The sequence below is a fragment of the Euprymna scolopes genome, chromosome 31, assembly GCF_053919585.1.
Source record: "Euprymna scolopes isolate OS-2025 chromosome 31, ASM5391958v1, whole genome shotgun sequence".
Lineage (NCBI taxonomy): Eukaryota > Metazoa > Mollusca > Cephalopoda > Sepiida > Sepiolidae > Euprymna > Euprymna scolopes.
In genome coordinates, this window is record NC_136512.1 from 32,038,652 (window position 1) to 32,065,788 (window position 27,137).

Sequence of the window (27,137 nt, forward strand, 5' to 3'; positions counted from 1 at the left end):
ACCAATGAACATGTTGTTTTAGACTAACGCTTAACAGAGTAAAACGATAATTTTGTTTCAAACTGACACGTGACAGACCAACGAAAATGCTATTTCAAACTGACTCGTGAGTGACCACCGAAAAAAATAAGAAAAACGCATTAACAGCTTGGTGATGGTGAATTTTTTAACTTGTGTACTAAATAATGAAGTGATACTCATATCTTTTTAAGTTGAGATCACTCTTCATATATATATATATATATATATATATATATATATATATATATATATATATATATATATATATATAAGAGAATAAGGGGAGATTATAGATAGATATATATAAATAACAGTTCACATACAATTTTTCATGATAAAGCTAGAACCAAGAATAAAAATAGAATCAAGCAATTGCATCGACAACGGACAACGCCAGACCCAAAAAGGAGTTCTATGTACTGCATCTCATCAGTGACGTGCTCCGACATAGGCGCGAACCCAGGTCGTCGCACGCATGAAGTATGCATACTGACGACCTAGCCGTATGGGCTTAGCGCGGGGGGGGATATCCGGCGTTGTCCGAGTGTTTGTAGGTGTGTGTGGTTGTTAATGAAAAGCTAAGAATAAGCGAAGTAAAAAAAAGAAAACAGAAAGCGTGGGTACCCGAGGGGAGGGGGGGGGGTAATCAAAACATCGAAAAAAACACAAAAAAAACTAACGTAAGGCAAACGAACGATGTTAAATGTAAAAATCGAAAAAACAAAAAAGAAAACAGAAAAACGAACGTTAAAATTTAAAAAAACAAAAATGTTTCGATATTAAAATTTAAAAAAATCGGTGGGTACCCGGGATTTTTTTGGGTGTGTGTGGTCGGGGTGGTGGTGTTAATGAAAACCTAAGAATAAGCGAAGTAAAAAAACGAACGTTACGTGAAAAATGGCTTAAATAACCCTTCTTCAATATTTAAATCTAAAAAATTGAAAAAAAAAAATTCACACCACGATTCGAACCCAAAACGTTTAGATGATGAACCAACTGAGCTAACACGACGTACATGAAATTTAGTCAGTTCTTCAACTATTTAAACTATATCAGGTCATGACGTCATCTGACGCATGCGTAGGACCGGTCGTCGTCATAAGGGGACGATTTTTGTTGACCCCCTGTAGAAAATTGTCGATTTCGGGGTGAGAAAATTAACGTTTTTGACCAATTTTTCGATATTTTTCGGGCGAAGGATGGAGCTTCAATATGATACCGAGTTTGTTAATTTTTGTTCTGTCTGTCGAAAATTTTTAGCGGACACACAAACACACATACATACATACACACACACATTTTTGCTTTTATATATATAGATAATCTCCTCTTAATGTTACATACTTCATACGTGCGACAACCTGGGTTTGCGCCAATGTCGGGCGTCACTGATGAGATGCAGTACATCGAACCCCACTTAAGGTTTGGCGTTGTCCGTTGTCGACGCAATTGCTCGATTTCATCTATTTCTGGACTCTAGCTTTAACATGAAAAAGTTCATGTGAACGGGTATATATATATATATATATATATATATATATATATATATATATATATATATGTATATATATATATATATATATATATATATATATATATATATATATGTGTGTGGGGGGGTGTTAAGGGTGATCTCAATACATAAAACCAGATTGATTAAAATGAATGTGAACAAAAGGAAGTAGTCAAAAACAATATTTGTTGTATAAGTGTTCGCTATTATCTATTTATTTTCTTTTACTCCGTCATATATACGGTATAATCACGTTAATACACGGGTTCTCGTTAAATCACCGAAGTTAAGGAACGTTGGGTGACTAATTTGGGAATTGTAGGCGCTGTATGTAGGAGGACCTCGACACATCCCTGCAAGAGTTGCAAAAAAAAAACAACCAACGTCATCATGTCTCTTAACGGGGATATACATGCGACTGGGGACCGCTTTTGGATTTTATACTCCCATGAAACTTGCTGCTTTATAGAAAGCCGGTTGAACCCGCATAGAGTTAGTGCCGTTGTATACTCTGTAATGTGCAATATTAATAAATATGTTAACATTAATAAAATCGGCAGTCCTGAAGCAAATACTCTTTTCTCAAAAACAAAAGCAAAAGTCCAACCAATCTAAGAGAAAGAATACTAAACGATCTATCAAAAAATAAACAAATAATTGTAGAAATTAATACTATATATATATATATTGTCTTCGAATGCCTGATTTTTTTTTTTCATTTTCCTTTTTGCCATTGGGTTTTCTGCATTACTATTAGCTTTTATAAATGCCCCGCACTCTCTCTCTCTCTCTCTCTCTCTCTCTCGCTCGCTCGCTCTCTCTCTCTCTCTCTCTCTCTCTCACACACACACACTCTCTCTCTCTCTCTCTCTCTCTCTCTCTCTCTATATATATATATATATATATATATATATATATATATATATATACGGACAAATACACACAAATAATATAGATATAAATATATATATATATATATATATATATATATATATATACGCCCAAATACACACAAATATATATATATATATATATATATATATATATATATATATATACGACTACTTCGTTTAATCACATGAATTAATATACAAAAGTATAATTTTATGCTTGAACTTCAAGTATTTATTTCAACAGTGCTCAATACACAGGTAGAGCTAGGTAGTAATTTATAAAAAATATATTGCAATTAAGCTACACAGAATATTCTGCGTTTTATTCTCGTGAATAAGCCTGACGAATTCTCACGAGAATTAAACGCGGAATATTCTGTGTAATTGTCATATATATTTTTATAAATCACTATATGTGTGTGTGTGTGTGTGTGTGTGTGTGTGTGTGTGTGTGTGTTGAGAATAATGGAAATAGTATTCCGACAAAATAGAGAAATAAAGAATAACAAACCGAGTTATGTGCCCATTAACGTTTCGCCTTTATTTCGAGACTTCCTTTGGATGAATGGAATTAAGAAAACAAAAACACCAGTACAAACATTTAACACAACAATTTCACGTGAAAACTGTGACGCTGTTCTTTTCCAGAAATGGAAAAAGACGTTGGAAATTTTTTAAAAAAAGGGGGTGGGGGCTTGCGTTGTTAAAGAGAGGGAGATTTTTACTAACGTCATATAGTCATTAATATCTTTTTAAAAGATATGAACGCAGTTAATATTCTTTCTGGAAAAAATATGCCTGATAAAATTCAAATATAACAGAAATGAACTGTGTTTTTGTTGTGTAATTTCATTGATTGAGATCATATGTATTAATTTTTATAGGGGCCGTGAGAGGGTTACCCTGCGTTTACAATTAATTATGTTCTTTTAATAAAAGGTACACACACACACACATACATATATATATATATATATACATAACTACTTAATTTATTCACATAAAATTAATATACGAACGTATAGATTTATGCGTAAAGTTTACGTATTTACTTCAAAAGTGCTCAATACGTAGGTAGAGCTAGTTAGTAAGTTATAAAATGTGTATGGCGATTAAGCTACACTGAATATTCCATGTTTCACCCACTCTAAGACTCTTCTGGCTTATATGTCAGTTTAGCTTAATCGCCATATACATTTTATAACTTACTATATATATATATATATATATATATATATATATATATATATATATATATATATATATATATATATATATATATATACTAACCTGGACTCCTGCTACCTAATTCTAACACTATCATAAACAGCCAATCACTAGAGAAAGTTGACCAGTTTCCTTAATCTAGGAAGCATGATAACATCTACTCCCACATGCACGAAAAACGTGGAAAACAGGATCAGGGCAGTCCATACCGTTTTTTTTTTTTTTTTTTTTTTTGTCGCCTCAGCAGCCGCATATTTAACAACCGTGCACTGAAATTGGCCAATAAGATCGTGGTCTTCAAGGCAATAGTACTCTCCACTCTTCTTTATGCTTGTGAAACACGCTCATTGTGCAGAAGCGATACAAAATACCTGGAATGCTTCCAGCAACACAAGCTGAGGCAAATTTTGCATATCACCAGAGAGAGCCACACCTCTAACCTGGAAGTACTAGACAGAACTAAAATGGCCAGCGTTGAGGCAAACATCATTCACCATCGTCTCCGCTGGACAGGCCACATCAGTGGAATGGATCCTTCCAGGCTGCCGAAAAAAATAATTTATGGCGAGCTCGCCAATGAGACTCGGCCACGGAGAGTACCTAAACGGTGTTATAAAGACAAGTTAAAGCTCACTGACAAGCACTAACATCGACCCTTCCTGATGAAAACAAGTTGCCGGTTACCGGACAAATTGGAGGAGCCTGGCACGCAAAGGTGCCATGGACTTTGAGGAGAAAAGAACACAATATGAAAAGGCTAGGAGAAGAAGAAGGAGAGAGCGAGAACAGCCAAATCCCCCACCTACACTTCCTTGCAAATACTCCTCATGACTCTTCTACCACTGGTTGGGCTTTGTATAGGCACTCTAGAAGATAGGCAGCGATGACACCGAATACTCGGACACGAGTGGACGCCAACGACGCCGATTTATAAACTTTGTTCATCCTCAGTTTTAATATTCTAGTTTTCTTTATTACTACTAAGGGCATCCCAAAAAGCAACTCCTATAATGGACGTACGTTAGAAGCATAAATACGTCAGTGAATTCATGGTAAAATTGCATTAAGAACGGTAGTAACTATGTACAAAAACTAAATTCTAGAGCACAACAGGCCGCTCGTTTTAATGTTACCACTCCCGTCTTTGTAACTCTTTAACTTCTGAGTTAAAAAATAAGAGGCTTTACCTTTTGAACGACCTTGGTACCTTAATTTCGTTAGAAAATTTTTAAACATTTTCTTTGCGAAATAAAAGATAATATATTAACTTCTGCGCGTATTATCTTGTATGATATAAATCTCACCTGTCTGTTTAAATATATGTATGTATGTATGTATGTATGTATGTATGTATGTATGTATGTATGTATGTATGTATGTCTCGCAAAAACTTTCGACAAAGGCAACGGATTTTCACGACATCGTTTTGAAGCTCGACCGTTCGGACGACAAATACCGAAAAATTGGCTAAAAAATTAATTCCTTCACCCTCAGCTGGGCACTTTTCTACAAGTGGGGGTCGCTTTTTTCGCCGATATTTTCAAAGGTCATCCCCTCTTTTCCATTGACTAGCTTTAATAGAAACCTACGTCACTTCCGGTATGGCGATGGGCACAACGGCTAACGTGTCACGCTTACTTTTTCACGTTCTTTTCCTCCTTCGCGGTACGGGTTCGAGCCTGTCTGCCTACTACGACTTTTTTTTATTTTTTATTTTTATTTATTATTTTTTTTTTGTTTAACGTAAACTTCCAAACACCCGGACAACGCCGGGCACCCAGGCTAGTATTATTATATAGAAGAATTATAAGTATTTATTATCGAAGTGATTATGCAGAGAAAAACAGTAAATTTTTTAGTTTAAATGTTCAGAAAACCATTAAGAAATATTAGGGGATGATTTAGTAAGAAATAATCGAGAAAAATACATAATTGATGACTTGTTTATTTCATTATTAATTATTGAAAACAACATTTAAAACGTCAAACTACAGGTGGAGTAGAAATTCACACGTGTTTCTGGAAATTTTGCTCATCAAAGTAGATTTCACATGAAAGATATATTCCACATTTGACTTTATAAAATAACAAATCTTTTTGAATAAATTTGCCGAAAAAGTTTCCTTATCTAATATATAAATCTCACTCTGTGTGTGTGTGTGTGTGTGTGTGTGTGTGTGTGTGTGTGTGTGTGTGTGTGTGTGTGTGTGTGTGTGTGTGTGTGTGTGTGTGTGTGTGTAATGTGTCTATGTCTTGCTCCCTGCCTATATACAACTTTTTGAGAAAAATCAATCCAATTTGATCAGTGTGTGGCTGCAAAATTGATAGCAATAATTTTTTCAGTCTTTTTTTTAGTTGTTCACTATTTCTGGAAAAAAACAACGCAAAAAAACAATTGTTTAAAAATACTTATTTTTTTATATTTTTGTGATGTAATATGAATAAAACTGACTATTGTTTGGGTAAATTGAGAAAAACTAATAAAATTTAATGGATAAATATTTATTTACCTAATGGATAAAATCGTTTGAATGCCCTCTTCTTTCACATCCACTTCATCTGAATTTATCATCGATATTATAATTTACGGAAGTAGTGCAAAAGCACTATATTTTGAACAGTTTAAAACAGTAATTTGAATTTCAGTTAACTGTTTTGTTCTCTGAATCATATTAAAATAAACTGTTGTTGGTTAAAAAAAATTGTCAGTTTTGATCTCAAACCAACTAACTGTATATACTTGGATAATAAATTTGATCAGAATGTTTAATTTATTATAGTGTTTGAGGATAAACACCTCTAGTCCATAAACACATTGCCAGCACCCTCAAAATATTCAAAAGCACCTTGTGGATAATGTTAGTCATCTTGCTTGATTCAAGGGCCCAATTTTCTAAGCTGCATATCTTAGGTTAACTTCTCGAGAAATGCCAACAGCATACTCAAAAAATAGCCTCTGGTCTTCACATTTAAATTATTTGTTTTTTCTGCTGTCAGATAATGATGATCGGGAGGGGCACTAATTTTTAAAAATTCTACTTGAGGCAAATCTTGATAATTATTGATACAAAGTTTCCCCAAAGGACCAGTAAATATTGTGAGGCTTTTTGTCGTTCCATCAATTAATTTAAAAATTGTTTTAAATGGCAATTCTTCTAGTGGAACCTGAAAATTGCAAAATTTGCATGCTTAATAATAAAGCAAGAATACATAATAAATACCATTATATAATATATATATAATATATATATATATATATATATATATATAATAAGATAACATATTATTTTATTTGCCACAAAAAAGGAACATAATTTCAGGTGAAGCTATTATAGAATTCATTTTTACCTCCTTGTTAGGAGGACAAGTGCAGACTATGTTCCTTTTTGACAATTTTCTGTCTTGCAGTTTACTTCAAAGTCATCACATCTCAAAACAGGAAGTTTACAGCTACAAGAAGATATAAGGTCAATTGTGGATTAACTGCTTGCCAAATACTAATTAATTCCTTAGCAATTAACTTAGAATTCTCAATATTTTTTAAGTGGGGATGACTGTTTTCGAGGAAATAACTAAACTGGATGACTTGTCGTGAAGTTGGGGGTGCTGTTTCATCCAAACGACAAGGTGGACCAGCAAATTTTGTGATGGATTATAACTGCAGGAAACTGTTTTAGGCTATCTTCCAGTTTCATATGTAAAAAAAGAAGTGCAAGTTATAAGAAATAATAAAAAAACTTTCTAGAGTTGAATTGAAGGGAGAGGACCAAACCAAATAAGAGGCATAGTAGTGTTTAGTTTACACATTTTTAGTAGACTTTACCTCCTCCTTCGATAACATGAATTTATCCATTAAGAGATTCATTCTTACTGTAGATGTGCCATTTTGAACGAGTGGTTAGTGTTTAGAGTTTGAAAAACCAGTGCTTGTGCATCTATGTCACCATGCTATTTTTAATAGTATTTCAAGTTAAATTTAAGTTTTATGAAATTTTTGTTTATTAAATTCTTAGGTGAAAGTACAGAATAGTTACAATACAACCTCCTATCCTTCCCATGTTAAGAATGGCTTTCTAAATAATAAAGTTATTTTAGCACAATAACATAGATACACAAGTAACGAAAAACCTTTAAAGAGGTTTCCTTATTTACTGTTAACCTTAGTGGGTTATCTGATTTTAAAACTATAATTTTAGAAGTAAAATACTACTTAAAAACAATTACTCCCTAACAATAAAAGAAATAAAAATTTGACACTAATTTTCTGTAAAGTATTTTTTTATTAAGTAGAAAAACTTGAAAATTTACGTGATTATGTTTCGTAAAGAATGTGTAGAATAAAATTGTATGGGCTATTTTTTTTATATATCAAAAACTGGAGTATTACCATATTTTAATAAAAATTTTAAATAGAATTTGATGTAAAATATTAGGTTGGTGCAAAAATAATGTTTTTGGCGTTCGTTTGAATATAAAAAAATGAAATTATTTTTGCACCAACCTAATAGAAAAACAAATTGAAAAAGATAAAACAAATATGTTTAAATTCACTGCAGACACTTGCAATATAGTAATATATATTTTAAACAAGTCTTTTTCGTGTTTCCTTTTGAAATAATTAAGCCTAAATCGTAATATTTTCAAATTAAATTAAATAATAAACAAACGTTAATTTTCAATATTAATAACGAGCGTGTTTGGAACGGTGAAATCTAAAATGTCTCTACCAAAAAAAAGTTCCTGAAATAAAAAAGTGAACTTTGGTTGCTATTATTTAAAAACATAATTTTGCCTTTACAGTTAATATCTATTTTATTAATTCATTATCCTCAATTATTTATTTAAAAATCTAGTTTAAAACATATTCTAAATAATAATTCCATTTTCTTAACAGTACGGATTGTTTTGATGACGGGACGTTCTTGACAATTCACCGAAAACTTTTAATAGCTTCACTTTTTCAACTTTTAAAGTCATTTCCTCAAGCAAAGATAACGATTTTGAAAAAATATTTTGTGTAGGTCTTTTTCTATGTCAACCCCCAACTATTATCACCATTGCCTTAGCGAGGTTCAAAAATCGACCTGCCCTATTGTGACATACCGAAAATTTAGTACAACAGAAATTATGTAAATAATTTTACATATGTGTTGTAAATTACCCGCCCTAGGAAAGGAATTTTTTTCCTCATGCAGTACAATTATTCCATGCATATGTTGTGTAATACCCGTCCTAGGGTAGGTAAAATATTACTTTGCTCTAGATGCCAAATGATACATAGACATAAAACTTCCTCTAGTCTAAGAGTAACAGGTATGTTGCAATTTTTTCTCATTGTCTTATACGACCCCGAGCAACGGCGGGTGGCCTTGCCTGTTTTCAATAAAATCCTATATTTCATGATTTTTGTTAAAACACCAGTTATTTCTATCAAAATCAAGAGGCGGGGTAAGATCAGCAAAGGTACCTTCCTCCTGCAGGAAAACGCTCCGGCCCACAACTTGCATGTCGCCAGATCAGAAGCACGGACGTGTGGTTATGAAACTCCCCATCCTCTTTACTCTCCTGCCCTTGTGGCCTCTGACTTTCTCCTCTTCCCAGCCATGAAGTTGTTTTTGAAAGGAAGGCGTTTCCCAGATGATGCAGGCTTGATTTCTGAAATGACGTCGTGTTTGGAGGACCAATATGGGGTGTTCTACAAAAACGGTCTCCAGAGCTGCGTCAAACGATGGGAGAAATGCATAACTCTAGGTTGTTCCTATGTAGAGAAATACTACTAAGTATGCCAAGTTTCGTTGTTCTACTGCTATAGAAAGTGGGTCAGAGGCATTACTTATTGCACGCCCCTCGTATATATATATATATATATATATATATATATATATATATATATATAAAGTAAGTTATGAAAATATATGTATGGCAATTAAGCAACAAACATTAACAGAATATTCTGCGTTTCATTCTCGTGAGAATTCGCCAGGCTTATTCCTGATGAATTCTTGCAAGAATGAAATTATATATAAACATGCGCGATAACCAAAATTCTTCGCATAAGCCTGAAGAATTCTCACGAGAATGAAACGCGGAATATTCTGTGTAGCTTAATTGCCATATATATTTTTATAACTTACTACTTAGCTCTACCTATGTATTGAGCGCTGTTGAAGTAAATACTGAAAATTACGCATAAAATTATATCTTCGTATATCTATTTACGTGATTAAATAAATTACGCATAAAATTATATCTTCGTATATCTATTTACGTGATTAAATAAAGTACTTATATATATATATATATATATATATATATATATATATGAAATAAAATGGAGGTGGAAGGACCTGAATACTCAACGTTTCGCCCGATTTATGCGGGCTTCTTCGAGAGGGACGGTCATTGAACCATCCTCTTGAAGAAGCCCGCATGAATCGGGCGAAACGTTGAGTATTCAGGTCCTTCCACCTCCATTTTATTTCATATCGTCGCATTTAATCAGGCTCAACAATCATATATATATATATATATATATATATATATATATATATATATATATATATATATATATATATATATAGAGAGAGAGAGAGAGAGGGGGGGAGAGAGAGACAGAGACTACAACGCAGAATAACATATATTTTAGACTAAATTACTGACTGGAGGCATGCGAAGCTTCCTCTCAGGCGATTACACGAATTTCGATGACAATAAAAATATAAGAGTGTAAAATATTCGTTGATCATTATTCAATCCCGGGCAACGTCGGCTCTCTCCGCTGATATATATATATATATATATATATATATATATATATATATATATATATATATATATATATATATATATATATATATATATTGTCATCGAAATTCGTGTAATCGCCCGAGTGGAAGCTTCACATGCCTCCAATCAGTAATTTAGTCTAAAATATATGTTATTCTACGTTGTACTCTAGAGAACCTACTGTTTATTTCATAAAATTATTTCATATAAATTTATTTCCAGTTAACGAAAGAAAACATTAGAAATTTACGTGCGAGGTTTCAACTTACAGACCACGTCATGCAAAAAAAAAAAAAAAAAAAAAAAAAAAAAAACACGTAAATTTTGAAGTCTTATAAAATTCTTTGCAGATAATGAAAAAATCTATTTTAATTACATGCGGAGGTTGTACCTACAGACGACGCGATGCAAAAAAAAAAAACACGCTATCAACTTACCCACAGTAGAATGTTCACGGCCAGTTTTTCTATCATTGTTGCTAAGCGACGACATAGAAAAATGGCTTTACCGATAAATTAAAATAACGGTTTCGATTATCGATTATCGATAATTATCGGGGGTATTCTGGGACAAAACTTAACTAAGATCACTTCCAGACTTATACAGTAAAGTTCTGTAAAAGATTTTTTAAATCTGTTCAGCCATTTCGGAGTCTATAAGAAGAAAACTCACACATACAGACAAAGTTGCATTTATATAATTGTAGAGATATATAATCAGCTAAGATTATAGGTTCCGTGATAGAAGCATTGATTCAAGTTTAAAATAAATACGTATGTATTAGATACGTTTTAAAGCCAGATACTACGTAGCCGACGCTCTTCCGGCATTTCAAAGCAAACACCGCTGAGGAAGAATATGCGGATATTCTTTTAATAACTGACTTTCTTCTCCAACTAAACACCATGGCAATAAAGAAGAAAAAAAAAGAAATTGTACAAAATTCTGAAGACGAAATCTTACTTCGAAATATATCAAGTTTAATATTCCGCGTTTTATCCTCGAGAGGCTTATGCGAAGAGTTGTGGTCATTGTGCATTTTTATATAAACACATCGTATTCCATTTGCTATATATATATATATATATATATATATATATATATATATATATATATATATATATCAAACGAAAATAAAGAAATAAATTATATATATATATATATATATATATATATATATATATATATATATATATAGCAAATGCAAATCTAAATACAAGCTAAAATTAAATTAGAATATCCTTAAAAAGCGAGACTCATTTAAAATAGTGCCCCCAAAATAGGCTAAAAACTAAGTTATAGGAAGAGGTTCTTGACTGTAAGGGTTGTACGAAACTAAAAACTAAGTATAAATATGAGCTCCATTTAATATGGAGGGAAAAAATAAACGTGTTCACAACGGATTGAAGAACTTGTTGGGAATAGTTGTAAGCGTCTCTGAGGAGTGACTGGATGGAAGATTTACAGTTCTATGGACGAGAGGTAATTGTCCATCCTTTCACGAAACAGCTGTAAGAGCTTAACGCCAAAAAAAAGTGAATTTCTATTCATGTAGGTTGTGATTTTATTCAATTTACGTATATATATATATATATATATATATATATATATATATATATATATATATATATATATATATATATATATACAGGGTGAACAGAAAGTCCTTGGACCATTTTTAGTTTTAAAATTAAATATTGTTAAAATCACTTTTTCTCTTTTCGAATAAAGTAAGTATTTAGTCTAACTATTGATCTAATTATTTTCAACGAAAATATTAAAATAATTTTGTTTAAACTTTCAGAAAAAGGAGCAAACGAGAGACCATAATTCAGCTTCATTGCGCGGGAAGGACAAATTCAGAGATTATTAAGCTCTTGAAAGTGGCTAAATCCACCGTGTACCATGTTGTGAATAGATTTAAGGAACTTGGTACATCTGAAGACCGTCCTAGGAGTGGAAGACCTCGCACTGCTCGAACAAAGAAGGTGATTAAAGCTGTCCGAGAGAGGGTAAGGAGGAACCCGAAGAGATCTGCAAGACAAATGGCTAAAGACATTAATGTGAGCGTGACCTCGATGAGAACCATCGTAAAAAACGATCTCCAGTTGTCCCCATACAAGATGAGAAAGAGACAGTACCCCACAACTGCCCAAAAGCACAAGAGACTTGAAAGAGCAAAGCTTCTTCTTGGAGAACTGAAGGCTGACACGGCAGAGCGAGAGATCGTTTTTTCTGATGAAAAACTCTTCACAATTGAAGCGTTTGTTAACGATCAGAACGACAGAGTTTACGCAAAATCTTCAGCAGACATTGATGACTCCGTGAGAATAGTTTTCCGCCGACAAAAGCCGTCTTCCCTCATGGTGTGGGCTGCAGTTTCCAAATCTTGGAAGTCACCTCTGATTTTCGTGGAGCAGGGGATTAAGATCAACACAGATCGCTACATTAACGATATTTTGGTTCCAGCATTTGAAGAGATGAAGAAACACTTCAAAGATCAGCCTTTAACCTTCCAACAAGATGGAGCACCATCCCACACCTCCAGAAAAACTCAGGACTGGTGCCAACGTCATTTTCCAAGATTCTGGAGTAAGGAGATGTGGCCTCCTGCATCGCCTGATTTGAATCCGATGGATTTTTCGGTGTGGTCTTTGTTGGAGGCAAAGGTCTTTTCTGTTGCTCATCCAAGTGTTGATGCTTTGAAGACATCTCTTCTGAGTGAATGGGCTAAAATACCTCAGGAAACGCTGCGTGGCTCGGTTGGTAACCTCAGACAGGGAATTGAACGTCTAATCGAAAGGAAGGGACATCACATTGAAAATAAATAATTTGAATTTATTCTTGGTTTCCTAACTTATAATTTTCATTCATGTTTAATTTATATTTTTGTAATTTTCTATTAATAAACCACTTTTGAATTGGTCCAAGGACTTTCTGTTCACCCTGTATATATATAAAGCTGAACGTCTCTGTGTGTATCTGGTCACGAATAGGCTCCTATATAGTTGACTATTATAGAAAACTGATCACATATAATGATAGACGATGTATCGAGACACAGAAATGGGTATGTTTGATCTGGCATAATGATGATTCATTAAAATTGTGGGGTCTGCGCACGCACCTGGTCCACAAAGTATGGAAATAAACAATTTAAAAATTAAAAAAAAAAAACGTTTACACGTGTTTTTGATTTAGATGTACATAATAATATTTTGATAAGTATGTTTTAACTTAAATAGGGATGGTATAATAAAATTGTGGGGTCTGCGTTCGCGCCTGGCCTCCATAGAATGGAAATAGGCACACACTTGAATACTTTGATAATTATGTTTCAGTTTTAAGAAATATGATATAATAAAATTATGTGGTGTTCGTTCGCGCCTGACCTCCATAGAATGGGAATGTGTCACAAAGTTTAACAAGGTTTTTTAATATAGATCCACAGAATATTGTGATAAGTGTTCCAGTGTGAACACGTATGATATAATAAATTATGGGGTTTATCTATTTTATTTTTACTTTCATCATATTTTGCTTTGGTTTTGATAGCCCCAAATTCAAAGCTATCTCTTTACAGCCCTTCCTTTACATAACCTATCATACTTTCATAAATCAGAGTCCATTTTCTGTAAGCTGTTTTTGAACCCAGTCAACGACGGGTACTTTTGCTACTGTATATATATATATATATACATATATATATATATATATATATATATACATATATATATACATATATATATATATATATATATATACATATATATATATATATATATATATATATATATATATATATATATATATATATATATATATATATATATAGTTTACAGAAGCTTTGAATAAAAAAAATGAAAAAATAAAGAACGCAGTTTAAATTCCTGGAAGGAAAAAATATTAAATTTAACCTATCGCAGACTTTGCACCTACATAATCCGACTTCTAAAAAGTTTATAATGACAAAAGAGAATTCATTTATGTAAGGATGAAAAAAAATGGCATTAACTAAAATTGTTAAATTGAAATAGACTTAGCATTTGCATAAGCCGATTTCGAGGAAGTCGTCAATTTTAAAACAGAACTTAACTACATAAGGATAAAAAGAGAAAATCTTAAGTAAAATTTTGTAAATAGAAAACGGGGATCGTCAGCTGTTTACCATGCAGCTGTTATACATATATATATATATATATATATATATATATATATATATATATATATATATATATATATATATATATTAGTTATAGTTATCCACATACGGTACGCGGTACGCGGTATGGTAAACGTATTGTTGAACATCTGCCCCACCTTGTATATAGGAAAATAGTCTAAGGGAAACAAACTTTCCTTAGCGCACCTTTATTTTGATATGGATGTGGCCGAAGGTAAAGACTTAACAAATGGAGTCAAAATGTGGCTTCGTGGCTGGGTTCGAATTTCTCGACTAGAAGGAATTGTGGTTTCCTACACTGGTGATTGCGTTAGCATGAAACACTAGTGTCTGTGAATATAAAAAGGAATAATTATTATCTGATTATATATATGTGTGTGTGTGTGTGTGTGTGAGTGTGTGTGTGTGTGTGTGTGTGTATTATGTATTTACATATTATTTTTCGAATGAATTTTAACCATTATTTGTATCCCTACAGACACTAGTGTTTCATTCTTAAGGAATCATCACATGGATGTGATAATTTATGCCAGTCATGAGTGTAACAGCAAGCGTACTGGAGCAAAAATCCTGAACAACGAATTTTACTGATATATGTAGATTTATTTGCGCGCACGTGGCCAACGCTAAAACATCTTCGTCGTCATCGTAAAACTGAAAATACAGTAAATACATGTCTTACAAACATGTTCACAGAAACAAAACGAAAACCGAGGAAATTGGAATGAAGTAAAAAAAACTCTCGCTATTTACCTCTATTTTTGCCAAGCTATATGCCCCAGAACCAACGTCTATCGCGAGCAAAGAAAGACACCTCTGCTAACCGTGCTGAGTGATTTGAAAAAGACCGCCTCTCGCAAAAAGCGGTGTCGACACGCAACAGTGGCTTCGTGCGCAGGTCTACAGGAAACGGACGGTGCTGAATATAAAATGTCCCCTTCCTGGATTATGGCCGGCCACCATGTGGAACTCTTACCTTTACACATGAGATTTGAAAACAGTTACAAAACCACCATTGACTTTGCAGTTTTACATCTTTCCTCGGCAATTAACACTAAAATTGAATGAAAATTAAGTGCCTATAAATGCGGCCATTCATAGTAAACAGTCGGTGAATATTCAAAGACCGGAAGTCGGAACTTTACATTTGCGCTAAAGATTACGGTTTTTGTTTTTTTGTTGTTTTTGTTTTTTGTTTTTGTTTTTGTTTTGTTATTTTTGCTGTTTTTTGTTTTTGTTTTTTTTTCTTAATTCCCTAAAGAGGGCTGAGCTTTCATTTATTAAAGGGGCTTTCTAACTTGGAATGTTTTCGAATCAATACGGACAATTATTATATAACACCAGTGTTTTATGCTTTCACGGTCATCACCGTGAGGAGTGATAATTACTGCTGGGCGGGAGACGTGTAATATGTATGGAAATGTTGTATTTGGATGTATGAAGACGCAACTATACAATTACTTTTATTTATAATTCAGTTTCATATCTAAAACCGAATATTATTATCTTGTAATATTCGATTCGGTTTATAATGTCTTTCAGTTCTTAATTCAGAACTAGTGTAGTATATGTTTTCACGACATCATCCTCCCAAGCATTACACACTCCTTTGAGATGAATATTTCTAACGGCTGCTCTGTTGTCAGGAGACCATCTTCCCAACCATTACTTCGTTATTTTGTTCTGTTATTATGAGATCGTCCTCCTAGGCATCACCTACTCCTTTTAAAGAGCGTAGTGTAGTATATGTTCTATTTACCTAAGACTATCCACCCAGGCATCACCATTCGTCTGTCAATCTATCTATCTATCTATCTATTAATCTAACTATCTATCTATCTATCTATTGTTTTATTTAATCTTCAAATGCGTTTTGACTATGATAAATGTTGACTCATTAGTAAAAAAAAAATGTAAAACGAATAGAAAAATCCTTGTGAAATCAGTTTATGCGGTTCCCAGGCGTCTTGGAAAGTTCATATTGATTTCTAAATAAAATCTCACGTTATACATTTTCTTCTTATATTGCTTCCTTGTAAGAAGTATGTTAAGTGATAAATTACAAGCACTTAATAACAGAGACAATGGACACCCCCTGTAAGGGTAGTTGCACGTGTAATTGTGAGGCAAGGGTTGTGCAATCTCCAATCATACCTCTCCTTTGTGTTTCAATTTTCTTATCATTGTGTTTTTTTTCCTGGGGGATAGGGCATTCTACCGGATGCCAAACATTCTCCCATTAGTTTAGTTACTCCAACCGAGAGATCATTTTAAGATTCTAACCGTCCCTTTAAGTGCGATTGTTCGTATTTCGTTTGCACTTGGTTCACCGGGTATATTCGCCAGATAGTTTTTGATTTTTTTTTTTCATTAGCCCGGTTGCTCCTATAATGGCTGTGTCCAGTGGCGACAAAAGGTCCAACGCTGAGCGGAAACAATGTCGAGATAAGCGAAGAACACACACAGTACCTAAAATTCCCGAATGGTCTCCCATTTTATTACTTGCCAGGCTCGTCTTTGCTGCACCCTGTAGGATGTAAATAAAGGAGTCGTTGTTCGACGAATTAAACGATCGCCAATTACATAAATCATTATCGAGACTAACGGCTATCATGTTTCTTTTTTTTATTTTTTTTTTTTCCACATAACATTATCAAAATAAATGTTTATATATATATATATATTCAGTCATCGGAAGCGTTATTATCGGAAATGTCATCACTTTGTTCCGTGACATTTTGGAATTCTGGTTCCTTGTTTATTAGCAGAGACCCAGGAGAATGGCATAGCATTATTTCTATTTAGTTAGAGGTCGGCATGGATTCCTCAGTCGCCGTTGTTTTCTAAACAATTATTAACATTGCGCAAAGCTTTTGTATTCTTTGTCTTCAAATTAGCAACAACAAAACCACTGAATAGTTTTTGCATGATATCTTTTCAACGGTCGCAAACGTAAGCAAAGAACAAATTCAGTTCGTAAAACGACCACGACAGTCGTAAAGTAGATAAACCCCGTTGACCATTGATGTGACGTCATGCACGTGATCTTACCAAGCAATATCTATCAAATAGTCAGAGTGTTGACAATGAATATGACTTTCGGTTTATTTTTTTTAAGCATTAGAAACTGTAAAAAAAAAATCCATTTAAAAAAGAAAACAATGGAAAATAGTTCGATTTATAGTGAAAATCAACTTTATTCATTCTTACTTGTAAACTTACTGAATAAGCAAACAAGGAGTAATTAAATAGAAAAGCAAATTAAAAACAAACGATGATTAATTGTAAGCAAAGAACGAATTAAGAATGATGTATCCCTTAAGTTTGTAACGCGACCATGGCGTAAATTAAATAAGGCCTGTTCACTGTTGAAGCGACGTCATACACTTAGTATTATTGAGAAGATTACTGCTGGTGACACCCTAAAAGGGACTAGCATAAATACATTAATTACAAAAGATCGATTGAAGAATTGGAACTAAATTTTCGTTCATATAGTCTTTATGGTTGAAATTATATATATATATATATATATATATATATATATATATATATATATATATATATATATATATGTTACAGGAAAAGGGCTGTCCCCCTTTCCATGTAAATAAGAAGAACATTAGATAAGTGAAAATGAGATTAGAATAAACCGAGACTCGAACCTTGGAAGCAACGTTAAGAATTGGAATGTTACAATTTAGTTATTGTTAGATTCTATTAGAAATAGTTAGATATTGTTTATATTGTAAAAAGAATTGGTTGTTCTTTTTTTTGGAATCGGAATGTTTAAAGGTCAGCCAAAACGAATGAACAATACAAATTAAAAATATATTGTTAAAAATAATAGGTTAGAGTTGAGAGTTCTTTTGTTGTCAAAAGCGTGTGCATAGCCACGTGAAGTAGGCACGTTTGGAAAACACACTTCTGACGTCATAACGAGGAGGGATTGTCAATATAGGAGCTTGAGCTAGTCAGTCAGAGAGAGAGTAGAGAGTCAGTCAATTGGTAGTCAGTGGTCAGCTGACCCTGTGGAGGCGAAGGGTAGAAGATTAACCATGTAGATCCAAATTTGAATTCCTGACGTCATCAGCATTCGACCGGTCCAATGAATAAAGAATCATCATTATGTTTTTTGTAACTGTTGCCTTGTGTCATCTTTCAACACTCAAAAGGTAATGTGTTAATCATCTTGTTTAGCCTTTTGGTCAAGATCAAAGTGTAGCATCTGTTCTTCCTTTAATATGAAACCCACTATACAAGATATATACAAAGCTAAGACTCTGAAACATCATATTTGTATAGATACTCCCTCAGGCATTTGGGCTCATGGATTTTAAATATCTGAGGGAGTGGCACTCGTCTGACAAGACGTTGCAATCATCATATATATAGCAACTAAACTCAGCCGCTTAGATGAAAATCAGCATTTCTAACCGTTACGCTATCTGGCTGCTGCTAAGATAGGTATGTGAACTTACAATAATTAAACATTCTCCAAACGCCTAAGCTCTCTCTCTCTCTCTCTCTCTCTCTCTCTCTAGCGCGCGCGCTCGCGCACGCGCGCTCTCTTCTCTCTCACACACTACACACACACACACTGTATTTATATATATATATATATATATATATATATATATATATATATATATATATATATGCGTATATATCTTATCTACATCAATGATCTCCCAAAACACATACTTTAATCATTCGTTGACATCTATGTTGATGACAGGACCATATATGGCAACACATTAAAGGCCATAAATGACAAAGTTCTCTATGATTCTCTCTCATCTGATCTTGAGCGCGTGGTACAATGGGGGAAGAGGTGGCTTGTTACTTTTAATGCATCTAAAACCAAGCTCCTATCTTTACATCATTAACGCTCTTATCCCCATCTGGCATCAATTGAAATGGATGGCTCTCGTCTTGGGGAGGGTCCATGTTTTGGTAGGCTTCTGGGTTTGACCTTTACCCCTAATCTGAAATGGAACACGTACATCAAGTCTGTTGCCAAGATCGCTGGGAAAATGGTGGAATCCTTCTACCTCTCCAGAAGATATCTCACTACTGATGCAATTCTCTATCTGTATAAAAGCCAAGTATGTCCAAGGATGGAGTACTGCTGTCACATCTGGGCTGGAGCTGCTAAAAACAGCATATCCTGCCTTGACAGACTACAAAATAGACTTCGTGACTTAGTGGGAGAAGCCCTTTTTGCTTCCCTGCAACCCCTCTCCCACAGAAGAGACGTTGCGAGCCTGTCATTGTTTTATCGTTATTTCCATGGCAAGTGTTCGTCCGAGCTCCAATCTCTGATCCCCCTCGCCAATCTTTCTCGAGAAACATTCGTCTAGCTGAAACCACTGTCAGTAATTTTCCCCACTCTTTATCTGTGCCTAAATCAAAACGTAGATTCCATGAACAAAGCTTCTTTCTTAGTAGTGCACGCCTGTAGAACTCTCTTCCGTTTGCCTATTTCCCACCTGACTACAACTTGGATGTCTTCAAGTTCAACATAAACAAATTCCGGATGAATCACCTCCTTAGGTAAGACACTTTATCAAATCTCCAATACTAACGATTACTACAATACTATCCCATTGATTACTGCACACGCAATAACCCTTATCCCCGAGTGGCTTCCAGGCCTTGATAAGTGGTCATCTCTACATAATATATATATATATATATATATATATATATATATATATATATATATATATATATATATATATATTAAGTGAGAATGTGTGCGTCTGAGGATACTTCTCAACCTACATGCTTAACGGGTTTTAGATCTACAGCCTTAGGTATATAGGATATCTAAGCATGTGGGAAACTTTTTAATCGGTTCTCATCCGGAAAAAAAACGAGCTGCTAAAGTGTCAAGATAGACTAATTCGCACGTGGGGCTCGTCCGATTTTTTATCTGTTTGCTAACTGCTTCCCGAATATGCATGCAGGAATGGTTCACATGACAGATTCATTATGTTAAAAATAAGTAGGTTTGAATACACTCTTTAAAGATCTTATTAAGCCGGCCTAATGGTTGTCGTACTTGACTAAGTATCTTAAGGTTTTGGTTTCTATTTCAGCCTAGCACATGTCTCAGTTTTTGTATGAATTAAAATATAATATTTATGCGTATTTTACGACAGAGAAACACCGGGCGGCCTGCTAGCATATATATATATATATATATATATATATATATATATATATATATATATATATATATATATGTGTGTGTGTGTGTGTGTGTGTGTGTGGGTGTGTGTGTGTGTGTGCGTGTGTGTGTGTTAGTTTTTTATGTTTTATATCTATATAAAGAGTGTAGTATTTCACATTATTGCCTTGATAGAATTTTTCCTATTTTTCTCAGAGTGTTAGGCTGTTAAACCACTTTAGATAATTATTGTTTTCTTTTAATAAAAAAGAGAAATAAAGGAATGTTTACTTTGTACAGATATAGTGAGCATCAGAGAAGATTCTTCCACCACTACGACTACCACCCCCCCACCCCCACCCCACCCCCCAAAAAAGGGGGAAAACTTCATATATGTGTGTCTGTGGTTTTTAAACGACTAAAATATTATTTATTGTATGTAATTAATTTCATTTGAAGAGAACAGAACTTTCTCCAACAAGAATCTTGTCTCCTTTCTTAAATGGTTACTTTCTACTTGCTGCAAAACGATTTAATGTATCTGATTAAATGCGTAAAAGTTGCTATTTTATATCTGAAAAGATATAAACTGACTAACGGAATAACAGACTAATTGATTAAGAAAAATGAAATCATAGATTAATGGAATAACAAATAATTAGGAAAAAAAAAACAGATTAATGCAATAAGGTATTAATTGAATAAAAGACTAGCGGATTAAAAGACTAAAGGAATAAGACAAATGTAAAAACAAATTAATTGAATAAAAAACTAATGGAATAATAGACTAATTCAATAGCAGATTAATAGAATGATATACTAATAAAATAACAGACTAATGGAATAACATGTTGTTGGAATAGCAAATTAATGAAAACAGACTAATAGAATAATAGACTAACGAATAAGTGTAATGTAATAACGGAATAAGAGACTAATGGAATAATAGACTACTGTATAAACGGATTAACGGAATAAGAGATTAGTAGAATAATAGGGATTCTAAGGATCCAATAGTTCGTGTCTTTATCAATTTACTGGGTCACATAAACTTATGCGGATAATGCGACTGTGCCGTAATCACTTCTTGAGTTTTCACCGGAATTCGGCAAATATTTCAAAATGAAACTTGTAGCTGCATTCATTAATGATTTAAAATTCTCTCCATTTTCATTTTTTGTCTTTTTATTTATTTTTAACTTCCGTCTTAAGAAATCGGCCTCAAGAAAGAAGCAACGAGGAGTCGCAATGTGAATATTTTATTCGAGTGTCTTTCCTGTTCCGACAAAAGAAAAAAAATACGAAGACGAACTAGCAGTGGAAGGAATCGTTCTAAAAGAGACGGAATTCTGCGACTGATTAATTTCATTCAGAGAAAAACAGAAATTAGTTTGCATAAAATAGTAAGGAATGCTTCCGGTATAAATTTGATAGGAGTACGCATGCGTGGACGATTCTTTCAGTGTTGTGAACATCATCACGCATGCGTATTCATCATTTCTAATGAATTTACCTTCGTTATTTTTCTTCTTATCAATCTTTTTTTCTTTCTTTTTTTTTCTATTTAATTATTTCAATGTTTTTTTTTTATTATTTTTTATTTATGTGTATTTTTATCCCGACAGTTTTTTTTTCCAGCTTAGAGTTTGTCCTTTCTTTTATTTTGCGCTGGATGTTAAAGGCACCCACTAGTCTTTTAAATAAACTAGTAGGGAGATTCAACGTTGCCCGGGATCTGTGCGTTGGAATGCCATGCGTCAGATAAAAATATTAAAATGGCAACTGAGTTCCCACCGTTTTTTATCTCTACTGTTGCATAAAAGCAACTCTGTGTGTGTGAGTGTGTACGTGTGTATGCTTGTTCCCTATATACTCCATAACGGCTGGGTTGATTTTTATGAAATTTCACCAAAATGTACTTTATGTATCTGGCAGTTGGCAGTGTTCTTGGATAGTATTTTGTATTGGCTGTTTCTTCTTTCATCGAAAAATTCGATGAAAGAAGAAACATGCGAGTTTGGCCAAAGTTAACATCTCACACAGTTAACATCTCATCACAAGTGGATTTGAAAAGTTTTATCACCACACAAGCAGAAAGGCTCGACATATAAAATCAACAGTAGGTTCTTTGATATGGAAGGGAACGTTCGAAATGAATGTTTCTGATTAGAGCACAACTGAACCATGATACTTGACTTTTTTCTTATAAACTTAAATTCAAGCCAGTGTCACCGCACAAGCAGAAACGCCAGGCATATAAATTTAACAGTAGTTTTTTTTTATATGAGATGGGCGCGTTCGAAATGAATGTTTCTGTTTAGAGCACAATTGAAGCATGGTACTTGACTTTTGAATTTTAGACTTTAATTCAAGCCGTCATATATAAAAAAATCATTTGATAAAATCAACAGTAAGTTCTCTACAGTGCAATGTAGACATTAATGTATTGTGGACTAAGTCACTGCGAGAGGTATGTGAAGCATCTTCTCGGCAAACTGCAATGGGCCCCTAACTAGAGCAGGCAATCAATTAATTTGATTGAAAAATGGACGATTTCACCGGTTTTCGATGACAATAAAAATATGGGAGTGTGGATCATTCGGTGATCTTCATTCGATCCCGGGCAACGTCGGGTTTCCCTGCTAGATTAGTGTTAAAGTTTGTTTGTTTGTTTTTTTGTAAATAACTGAACTAATTAAGCAATTAATTAATCTGCCTTTTTTTTATCTACAACTTGTTTCCAACGTTCAACAAGATTTCCAATACCTCGCTGGTAGAAACCGAAAGGTGAAAAACAAATAGCTAAAAGCTATAAAGAAAGCTTTGAAAAGGTTTAATTTTAATAACTTGACAATTAATTTAGGGTTATTCGTTATTGCCCGGGCAAAAGTGTAACATATTTAACGTTTATTATAGCCGTCTCTCTGTCGTTCTCTCTTTCCTCTTTCCCCTGTTTGCCCTTCCCTCTCTACATACCTGTCTTTCTTCTTTGCTCAGCCCAGTCTTCTCTTTGGACATATACGGGGCATGAACTCCTTGATATAGAAAATCAAAGTAACCTGCCTTTATTTGATAAATAATCTGGCTTAAAACCGTCACCCTATGAAATCAGTGCTCGTTTAAGGTTAACGAATGAATACTTTTTCAATTTGTTGATATTATTCATCCAATGCAACGGCGATCAAGAAAATACTAACTCTGTGAGTGTTTTTTTTTTTGTTGTTATTGTTGTTGTTGTTGTTTCTTTTTCCTTTAAGTCGGGCATACAAACATACATACATACACCTAGATAAACATACATACATGCACCTAGACAACTGCCCTTTATAGTATAGATGAGATGAAAATAAACAGAAAATAATTTAAATTAACGCAAAAAGAACAAATAAAAAATGATTTCAAAATATTATTCGCGTAAACATACATAACTTTGAAAACACAGTAGTTCTCCACCACCACCTCAAAAAAATGGCGATAAATTACTTACTCAATCGATTCACAGCAACTATTCTTAATAATAATAGAGAAAGGATATATATTTTTCTCACTGTTCGTTAATTTGTTATGTTGTTATTGTATTGGTGAATCATTTCATTAGCTTGCAATATTATTTGTCTATTATTATTCCATTAGTTGTTTATTGCATTAGATGTTTATTCTGCTATTCTATTCTTGTGTTATTCCAGTATTCTACTATTCGGTTATTATTTTGTTTGTTATTTAATTAATCTGTTCTATTATTCTGTTATTCTACAATCCATCACTCTGTTATTCTATCATATCATCTGTCTGTTATTTATTCGCCTGTTATGACATTAATTTGTCATTCTGTTATTCTACTGATGAGTGATTTTATTAGTTTATTATTCTATTTGTCTACTTTTTATTCTAGTAGTCCGTTTTGCAATAGTCTGTTATTCTGCTAATCTATTTGTGTTATTCGAGTTGTCTTTTATTCCGCCATTAATCGATTATTTTATTATTCTGTTATTTTTTGTTATTCGTTACTCTGTTATTTTATTAATCTGTTATTCTAGTATTCAATGTGTCTGTTATTCTATTCGTTTAATTAATTAATCTGCAAATCTGTTATTCAATTGAGTTATTTGTTTTGTGTTATTTTATTTGTCTGTTATTTATTCCATTCATCTATTCTATTATTAAATCAGTTTGTTGTTTCTTGATTTACTCCATAAGTTATTACGTTATTCCGTTAATTTGTTATCATTTCTTCTTAAAACTTTTTATGCCATAAACGCGCAGTTTTAATGGACGCATCTTATTTCAGATGCGCCCAAGTCTTCAGACATAGCTAAGCATCCTTATAATACATGTGTTCATTTGTCCGTCAGACAACAAATAACAAATTTTGTTTTTTTGTTTTTTGTTTTTTTAAGTATAATCGCATTTTTTTGTTTTTTGTTTTTTGTTTTTTTTTAAGTATAATCGTTCACGTTTCACCACCCCTTTCGTTTTATCCTAAAACTAGAAGCAAACCCTAGATGGATAAAAGTGATTTACCTTAAGAGAATAATTTTGCACCACTTTCATGCCCCCCTCATGAATATTAAAATCTAGGTATAATGCTACTAAAACTCATGACTAGAATCTTTATTTTAAAATTGTTCAAACTTGTTTTAATTCTAGAAAGTTCTAAAGTTTAAGACTTAAGCTTAAAAATGTCTCAAGAAAAGTTGAAATTCAGGGTATTTAAAATAACTAAAACAAGGCAAGGAAAGTTAAGGGGCGAAAAGAAAAGAAATTATAAAGAAAGAAGGAAAAGGGAAAAAGAGGGAAAGGAAATAAAATAAATTAAAAGAGAAAGAGCAAGAAAACATATGAATAGAAAAAAGTTGAAACAAGAAAGAAAGAAAGAAAATATGAAAAAGAATAGAAGATGAATGAAAAAGGAAAACAAAACGAATCAAATAAAGAAAAAAGATTAAAGAAAGGAACAAAAGAGAAAAGAAAGAAAACACAAAAAAAGGAGAGAAAGAAAAATGAAATAAATGAAAATAAGTGATAAGAAGAAAAAGATGAAAAGACAGGAAAGAAAAGAGAATTTAATAAGGAAAAAAAAGGAAAAAAAGAAAAATTATGGGAATAAGAAGAAAGGAAAACTAAAGGTTTCTAAAAACAAAACAAGAAAAAAAATGGATGATATAACGAAATTAAAATTAATAAAAAAAAGAAAAGGAATAATAAAGAAACAGAGGAAAAGTAAAAGGAATGAAAAATAAACAAACGAGAAAAAAAAACTGAAAAAAGAAACAAACAGAAAAGAAACAAACTGAAAAAAGAAATGAAAAAAGAAACAAACAAAAAACAAACTGGAAAAAGAAACAAACTGGAAAAAACAAAGAGAAAAATAAATAAACAGAAAAAAGAAACAAACTGGAAAAAAGAAACAAACAGAAAAAGAAACAAACAGAAAAAGAAACAAACAGAAAAAAGAAACAAACTGGAAAAAGAAACAAACAGAAAAAGAAACAAACAGAAAAAGAAACAAACAGAAAAAAGAAAACAAACTGGAGAAAGAAAAAAGAAAAAGAGACAAACAGAAAAAAGGAAAAGAAGAAATTATTTCCACGTGAATGGAGAGGAAAGTGTGATTGATGTAACGGATACTAATAATGGATCGTTTATCTACGCTTCCATCATCGTGCAACTTTAACGAAGTCTTCCTCGATTCCGCCTTACACAAATTACAATGTCGGTACAGAAAGAAACGAGCAAGATAGAAGTAGATACTGATTGTTAAAGATTCGTAAACATAGCGTTTATTTCACTACGGCGATCGACTAAAACTGGGTTGGGGGAATGTCTGAAAACAGAGGTAGCAAACGAATAACGAAGTTAAAGACAAGAAAAGCTACTCATAACATGCGTCGATTCTATTTACGCGTTTAACGATGAAACGTCTTTTCTAGACAAATGGTTTCCCAATTTATTTATTTTACATAGCGGGGCACGAGTTTTTTTGTTTGTTTTTTTGTTTTTTCGGGTTTTTTACATTTTCGCAGCGCACTTATCACAATAAAAAATAAATATTTTCTACTCCAAAACCCTTTGTTACAAAAAATTAAAAAATAAAGATTATATGAGTATATTTTTTTCATATAAATCAGCATATCCTGTATTCAATATCTGGTATAGAATAATAATGGTGAATGTCAGTGGGACAGTTGTGCCTGGTGTTTTTTAACTACTACAGCAATATGTTGACGAATGTGTTATACGATCTAGCAGTTGGGTAAATACTGAATTTTAAACCACAAATGCTCATTCTTTTGCTTTTTTCAAAATTTATACGACTAAAAAGAGTAAGCATTTATACGA

The 27,137-nt window shown here is 33.0% G+C and overlaps 1 protein-coding gene across 2 annotated transcripts in view; it reads left to right on the forward strand.

The window, feature by feature from the left end:
• The window catches only part of LOC145255676 (transmembrane protein 272-like), a 386,301-nt gene that overhangs the window by 114,323 nt on the left and 244,841 nt on the right, over window positions 1–27,137 (forward strand). The window lies entirely within an intron of this gene.